This window comes from Petaurus breviceps, unplaced genomic scaffold (genome assembly GCF_028583685.1).
Source record: "Petaurus breviceps papuanus isolate PSGF00001 unplaced genomic scaffold, PetGlider_PUasm1.0 419, whole genome shotgun sequence".
Taxonomy (NCBI): domain Eukaryota; kingdom Metazoa; phylum Chordata; class Mammalia; order Diprotodontia; family Petauridae; genus Petaurus; species Petaurus breviceps.
This window is the reverse complement of record NW_027186324.1, coordinates 12,967,963-12,976,802: the sequence shown is the minus strand read 5'-3', so window position 1 is coordinate 12,976,802 and position 8,840 is coordinate 12,967,963.

The following is an 8,840-nucleotide window of genomic DNA, read 5'->3' as shown; positions in this document are numbered from 1 at the left end:
GAGAGAGAGAGAGAGAGAGAGGTGAGTGTAATAACAAATACATATTCACAATAAAAGACCAGAATTTAGGTTGCTTGATTTTTTTCCTTCTGCATCCCCACTGTAGGAACATAGATAACAAAATTTTTGCTAAACCTCTTGATCCATGCTTTCTCTAACCTGGATGTCTCATCAAGGCTCTCCAGCCATCCTGATTTATATCTCTTGCCATTGGACCCAGATGGTTCTGGAGGAGAAAGCGAGGCTGGTGACTTCACACAGCCCTTCCTCACTTAAATCCAACTCACTTGCAGGTCACAGCATCGCCTTCTTGCTGCCATGGTCTTCTTTGAGAAGGAAGGAGAACAACCATCTGGATGGGAGAAGTTTCTCACTGGCTCAGTCTTTACGGATGGGAAGGACAGCACTGTGTCTTCCAGTTCTGACATTCTTGGGATTAGGCGGGGGTAATAGAGGTGGAGGGTGGGAAAGTACAGATACTAGGACCTGATTCCAGCTCCAATAAGACTGTAGAAAGGTACAGAACATATGGACTAGTATCTCAAACCTAGTCTCCCTCTTGAGGACTGTAATGTCCTCTTCAGTAGTCCAGACCAAGCTTGCTGGAGGGGACAGGGCTAAAAGTAATTATCAGCCAAGTCTGCTTACATACTACAAGCTGAGGGTTGAGAATTTAGTGTGACTCCATAGGGGCCTCCTGTCCTACACTGGCATCTGCACGGAGGGACTGGAACCTGAGTCACATGGAGCTCAGAGTGGGCAGAGGGAGGAATTTTGCCTAGGGGAACTTGTTTTTTTGTGGGGAAGCCTAACAAAAAGGTTTAAGATGTCCAGAGCTCCCTGGATTAGTGATAAGTACCCTGTTAAATCTTACCTCCTGGTACCCTAATGATGTTCCAAACAAATATTTTGGTTTTGCCTTTGAGGAAGACACTTTGTATTTTGTGAATCTACCCTGGAAATATGCATGCATATTCATGGCAGCTGCTATGGATGTCATGTTGACTTTACAGGGATGAGAAAGGATGACAATGACTTAAACAGTTGTAAAGAGAATATGAAGGGGCAACTAGGTGGCCCAGTGAATAGAGCACCAGCCCTGGACTCAGGAGGACTTGAGTTCAAATCCAGCCTCAGACACTTGACACACTTACTAGCTGTGTGACTTTGGGCAAGTCAGTTAGCCCCAATTGCCCTCCAAAAAGCAAAAAAAAAAAAAAAAGAGAAAGAGAGAATATGAAAAGAGTGTCCAGATATTTTTGGAGATATCCAATTTTTCCAGAGCTGAGGCCCAGCAAGCAGGTATGCCCTGATCTTGGCATAATAATTATCCTTTGCTCTCTGAATGATATCACCCTCTGGCAAAGTGTATTTCTTGGACTAGCACCACGTGTTCACTGATGAATTTAGCTCCCCCTATTTCCCAACGCTATCCATCACATATTCACAGTCCCTGTTCCTTACCATACTCCTGTTCCCTTCGCAGGACTCTTGTTCTGTATACCATAGAGTAATCATAACCACCAAGATGTAGGATAATGCTGTTCCCAAAGGACCCATGGGAATAGTAACTCAACACCTAAAGATGATTGTGTCATAGTCCAGCCCACTCATGCATGTAAACATTGTCTGTACCTCAACATCTTAAGCCCTCCTTCAGGGGCGGGGGGTTTTCTTGCATGAAAGTTGTTTTCCTCACTCTGAAATAAATTATACCACTACTTTGTGTCCTGACACACCTGCCTTTAGCCTACTCTGTTCAGCTCTGGTCATTCCCAGGTTAGAGACCAGTCCAGGCTGGACTGCATTCAAAATTCTATTGACAAAAGAAACAGCAACGAGATTTTTACTATCCAGCAATGGAAAGGCTGAAGATATGAACCAACAGAAGATAAGTATTCACACCACAAAGATATATTATTAACTAAGAGAATCCCAAAGTAAAATTCTAGAAGGTAGAATTCCATAATAATCTCAAGTAAAACCACAGGGAAAAAGTATGCATTTAGTCAAGAGAACCTCAAATATGGGTGCATGCAATAAAAGAAGAGATGAAATACAAGACAAAGAATGAAATTAGAGCTCTTGGAACAGAACTTGGAAAAAGCTTAGAATAAAAAGTGAAAAACTTTATCCAAGTTGTGAACACTCTAAATAATAAAACAGAGTGAACAAAACTGAATAATTTATTGGGATAAGAATTATTGGAACAAGATCAAAAGAATAAAAAATCAAACCACCTATTGATCTCTATTCTGGAGGCTGCCTTCTCACTAGCAATTCCTCTACTCCTATGGTTTCATTCTCTGATTGATGAGCTCCTTCCTGGGATTCCATCTGTGAAAGCGCCCACACCAGACAACGTGACTTCTTCAAACCCGGTCCACATGATGCTGCTCCAGATGCTTCCTCCATCCCTTTTCAGCACAATATATAAGGACATGACTATGTGTACACACACATGTATATGTATATATAATGCACACATACATATATTTCTATGTCTTCCCCACTAGAATACAAGCTTATTAAGAGCAGGGGCTGAAGGGGACAGGGCCAAAACTAATTATTTGCCAAGTGTTACTTGTATTTATACTCCCATTTAACACAGTGCATTACACATAGTAATTGCTTAATAATGCTCTGTCATATATCTATCTATCTATCTATCTATCTATCTATCTATCTATCTATCTATCTATCTATCTATCTACCTATGTGTCTGTCTGTCTGTCTGTCTGTCTATGTATCTATCTATCTTTCCATCTATCTATTTATCTATCTGTCTATCTTTCTAGCTATCATCTCTAGCTAGCTAACTAGCCAGCATATCTATAATATGTATGTGTGTGTTTGATTTGTTTTTAAACACGAGCTCCTGAACGACCGCTACAGACATTCAAGGATATGGATTACATATGGCAAAGACAACCCACTGTAATTGAAAGTTTTAGGAGAATTCACTGATTCTAACCACTAACTCTAGGACTCAGTTGTTTTCACTTTGCTCTAGATCTAGGTCCCCATGATCCAGAAGAAATGTGCCCTCCTCAGTGCTCTCATAATCACTGGGGTTTTTTCATTGCTATGTCCTGCAGCTGCTTTCATAAAATCCCTTGTGCTGAAGTCACTTTGGTCATGGCCCATGAATGTCTATCCTCATTCAACTGCTCTTTCACTAGGCTAGAACCAGGGGTGATCATATTTATGAGGTCATTTGAATCACAAGGGGAGGACAATATTGTCTTCATTTGGGTATCATCATCATCTTTATTATTAGGCACTTAATATTAAGCATTTCTTACTAGTCATGCTTAATAGATAGATCAAACGTTGTTAATAACTAAGCTCTCTCTGTCTCTGTCTCTCTCTTTCTGTCTCTGTCTCTCTGTCTCTGTCTCTGTCTCTCTCTTTCTGTCTCTGTCTCTCTGTCTCTGTCTCTGTCTCTATCTCTCTCCCATAACAAGAGGCATTCTCCATTTGACAGGTGGTCAAATAATATGAACTTGAAGCTTTCAGAAGAGAAAATACAAACTACCAATAGATGAAAGGATGTAACAAAACAATAATAAAAAGAAAAATGAAGATTAAAACAAATTTTCAATCTTTACTCCATACATATAAGTTTACCAAAGATGACACAAGATGAAAAAGATAAATTCTGGAATGTCTGTGTGAAGACACATAACTAATGATCTGTTTGGAGGAGCTGTGAGAGTCTAACCGTTCTGGAAAACAATTTGGAATTATTCTGAAAAGGTTGCTAAGTTGCACATGTCCTTTGACCTGGTGATACCACCACTATATATACAATGGGAGAAAGTTAAAAAGAGAGAAGAAATAGTCTGGATTCCAGTTAAGAGGCTGGAATATATGCCTGCATATATACTTGTATATGTGTATACACACATATTATACATATGCATATGTTACTTATTGCAGCACCTTTTCATAACGAAGAATTGGAAGGAAATTTCCATCTAATGGGATATGACTGCATTAATTATGACACATGAATATTACAGAATATTATTTATATCAGGGGAGCTATATGGTGAGATCTATACACAAGGAAAAGTATATTTGATGATACATTTGACAGATATAGGAAAGGTGGAGAGAGAGGATGTTTCAGGGGCAAAGATCATGAGTTCAATTTTAGACATTTAAGATGTTTGTAGGCCATTCAGTTTGAAATATCCATTAGACAGACATTGATTTTAACTAGAGTTCAGGGAAGAGATTTGGACCTAGATATGTTTATCCAGGAGTTATCTGAATAGAGAAAATAGTTAAACCTATAGGACCTGATTAGGTTATCAAGAGGTAGTATGAGTGAGAAGACAAGAGAGCCCAAAACAGGATCTTGGTGGATTACTAACAGTTAAAGGGTGGGATGGACAATGTTAAGGAGTCCCCTGAACTTGGCTTTTTTAGTTGCCACATTTTCCAGAAGCACTGGACCCAGGCATACAAAAGACCCTGAATGTTTCAAGGATGAAGCCCCACCGCTAGCTGACATAATTTGCTATTCCCATCCCAAGCTGGAATTCCTGTGTGTCCTTGGGAGTCAAGACAGGTATCAGTCAGTCTGCAACAGACTGAGAAATTATTTGTGCAGCTGATATCCTTGTAGATAAGTAGAGCATGTTATCTTCATAGTCTAACAATTCTGAAAGGAAAAGAACTCTGTTTATTCCACCTTAATTTTAACAGAATTTTCTATGTAGTGTGGACAGGACTGGTCTCTAACCTGGGAATACCTGGAATAAAACAGGCCTAAAGACAGAAGTGCCAGAAATCAGGTAGCATTTTAGTTATTTTCAGAGTGAGAATGCTTTCTATGTAGGAGTAAAGACACAGCTTAAATACATTAATTATAAGTGGGGAAGGAGAGGGAAGGTGACAACAATCATTTCTACGGCCAGCAATCTCACAAGTCTGCAATGCAGGTGTTCTAGAGTCCTGTGGGAACAGTATTGTTTCCCGTCTTTGGGGGTCACTACTTGGTGGGGCACAGAACGATGGGAACAGGCTCCACCATCTTTGATTCACTTCACTTCATGTACACAGGCACAGGAATGTAGTGATTGTGAAAATGTTGTCAAAGGTTTCATGGGTCATTTCAAGCTGCCCTGTAGGTCTCTGATTCTCAAGCTGGAGTCTCTTGAGAAATCTAAATTACACATATCAATTAATATGAAAATCACAATTCCCTTCACAGTACTTATTCAGGATTTCCCCTCCCCCTTGGGAAGGACTCTGTCCCTCCCCCACTGTAATGGGAATGTAAAATTTTAAGATCTTCCCTGCCCCTAGGCCTTGTTTTTCAGTAGATACTTTTTGATTGGCCAGTGGGTCCAGAAGGTTGTTACATTCTCTGAGCCAGGAGCAGGCTATATAAACCCTGATTTGAGGCTTTGTTTTGGGGCTCTCTTTGAGAAGTGTTCTGTGATTTGATCAGATGAGACTCTGTGAAGCTGTTGTTGAGAGCCCCCCAGCTTTGAAAAACCCAGATGTTGATTTGGTATGGATGTAATGGTTGGACAGTTGGGAAACCTGTCTACTTGATCTGTTTTTCTGTCTTGATAATTCTGTCTGTATACTCTGAAGTTCGGGGTGCTGACCTTTTTCCCCTGAACTAGGTAAATGATACATATTTGACTGATTAAAGTAAGCTTGTTAACCGATTTTGAGTTGCTTTCCTTTAACAAAGCAGATCCAAGAACCTGTGTTGGCAGCCACCCTGGGGACGCGCTTGGGGTGCTTGCTGATGCACCCACCCCTACTGCTCTTTCTCTCCTATGCTGTTCCCCTCTAGGAGGAGATTGTTTTTCTTCCACCTTTGTTGCAATTTCACAAATATGCGAGTTTCTGTCTGAATTAGGAGCTCCTTTCATCTGGAGTTCCACATGCATGTTCATTTCTCTTGTAATAAATCCAATTGAAGCACCTATCTCATAGACTTGATTTTTTTTTTTTTGTTAACAGCAATGGTTAGCCAAAAAAAAAGACTGAGAACCAGCAGCAGTTCGATAGGAAGTGAAGCAAGAGAAGAATGTCAGTGGGTAGACTCTTACTCAGGCATCTCAATAGTCTGACTCGTGGCCCATCTGTGATGTGAGAGAATCAACGGAATCAGGACATTTTAGAGTTGGGGAAGACCTTAGAGGTCATCTATTCTAACCCGTATCTGAAAAGTGACCATCCGCTCTTTGCTTGAAGACTTCCAGTGACAGGAGACCTACTGCTTCCTGAGCTGGCCCATTCTGTTTTGTGACAGCTCTAATTATTGGGAAACCTTTCTTGACATCAAACTTAGGTTTGCTACTTCACAGCTTTCAATCATTGCTACAGATAATGGCCTTTCGGTAGAAATATAACGTCTTATTATTCCTTTACGTGATATCTTTTCAAATAATTGAAAAAATTAACGCGTCTCACCAACCACTGCTCTAATGACTCATCAGATGCTTAAACTTCTCCTGTAGCTTTCCAAATAGGATGGTGAAAGCTAACCCACCCTCTGGACTCCCAAGGGAGAAGATCACTTCCTGAGAGGTAGTCATAGAGAATGCCTGAGGCTCTCTCGTCACTGGGGCAGGTTCCTATTTCTCCTGTCTTCATCCTTGTCTTCCATTATAACCGTGATCTCCTTGGGATTCAACAAATTCTCCAACAAGACATCTGGATTAGAGACCTTGCTTGCTGTGGTTGGTCCCTGCCCCATCCTGCTTGTACTGTTACTAAATCAGTTCATTCTTCCTCTGTCTTCTGTTCTTTGCCTTCAGGGCATAGTCCTTTAACCCAAGACTGCATTCACTTCTGTGGTCAGTGGCTGAATACTCAAGGACAGCTTACTTTTATTTTCCTTATGACGTCAATCAGCTTTTTGAAAGCCATTAGCAAGGGCCAGGGAGTACTAATTCTTGGGGTGTCTTTATCCTCCATGTCAACATCTGCAAGGCCTATTATTAGTAATGGTATTTTGGTGAAATATTATTAATATTTTAGTGGGAGCCAAGAGGTTTTTCATGCTATTTATAAATGGAATGTTTTCAAAGTCTTTTACCTCTCATGCTTTTAAATTTCTATTTTGGGGATAACTAACTTTAACTTTATTTCAATTCAATCAACGTCATTAATTTTTAAAATTCTGATTTTTCACTTTGAGATACAACGATTTAGAACCAATATCTGATTTTAAGAATATTTTATTTTGCTGCTAGTTTTAATGACTATTCTAGCTGAAAATATCCCTCAAATGTAGAAACAAATAGAAATGAAATGTCAAGGCTTAACGTTACTCTAAAGTAAGACTCGTGGCATATTTAACGATCGATAACTTTAGGGAGAACATTTTCATTTGAGTAAGGAGTCAAGGATAACGAGCATCTGGAAGATTAGAAAGATGGAGGTAATTGTAATAGAAACATGAAAGTTCTGAAAAGAGGTAGGTTTTAGGGGGAAAGACAATAGAATACAATTTGTGATACATGTCACAGCCCTTCTGTGTCTGCTCATCCTGTGCTACTCACTCTATCTCATTGAAATGTGAGGTAGTGAGTGAATATATTTGGGAGTGGAATGTTTTTCAGCCATTAGATCACAGAGCTTTCCCATGTGTGCTAGGCACAAGGTGATCAGGGGGCAGGGTGTAAGGATGCTAGAGGGGAGACAGGGAAGTTTCCTTGCATGGCTATTGTAGGAGGTCATGGCTAAGTTATAACTTTGTTGAGGGCCAGTTCTAGGTGTTCGCTTGGATGGGAGAGGGTTGAATGGAGGGTTAATTGAGCTACAAGGGTGAAGGGAATGTTGTGATTACATTTGACGCAAGCCAACAAATGTATATGTCAGGGAGAATGGGAGGCAGCCAGAGGTATAGTGGAACCAGCTTGGAAGCTGATTTAAAATTTTCAGTGTGACCATTTAGAAATCAGAAAGTAGTAAATGTACAAATCAGCACTTGATTTCTCGTTTTATTGATTATCTAGATTTAAGAAACCAATGGAGAAAATGTGAATAATGCAGAGCAAACCTAAAAACATGTCATGCATACTTTTTTTTTAGAGTTTATTGTTAAGCATTTATTAGCATGCCCCAAGGTGCAAACCGTCTTCCTATTCTCTAATTTGTTGGTCATGCATCCCTTGTTGCCTGGGCTCCCAAGAGAACATTTTCCCCACCCCACAAACCCACTTTGCAGAATACTGAACTTGACAACCAGAAAGAAAACCTTTTTTTAGACTAGGAGATGAAGTTCAGGAAATGCTACTTTAAAAAAATGAATCCCAAACTAAGTATTTCAATTTAAATCATCCTATTAAAAATATTGACCTCTAAAAAGCAAGATGAGTTAAGAAGTTAAGTTAAGAAGATGACACTATAAAGCTGCAAATAGTAGAAAATGCACCCAGGGGTTTTACTTTTTTGTTCTTGTTTTTTTGTTTTTGTTTTTAAGTACAGGTGGTGGGTGGGTCACATTTCCTGAGCTAGAAATATTTTGTGATCACTCAAACTAGTCTGCAAGATAGTGACAGAAATTGAAAGTGTCATCTCTGAGGGGAGATGGAACATTTCTATATCTAACTGCTCATAAAGGGAATCAGACACTTTGGTTTCTTTAGCTTCATGGTTACAAGCCCAGTCATTATAAAGAGAAAGGAATCTCTGTCTCTGTGTCTTTTTTGTCTCTTTGTGTCTTCCTCTGTCTGTCTGTCTCTCCTCCCTCCTCTTTCCTATTGCATTTTTGTAGTTTTTTTTTGTATTATGGGGCTTTCATGTTGGTGTCTTATCTTTTCTATTAGATGATAAATTCTTTTTTTTTTTTCATTTTTCAA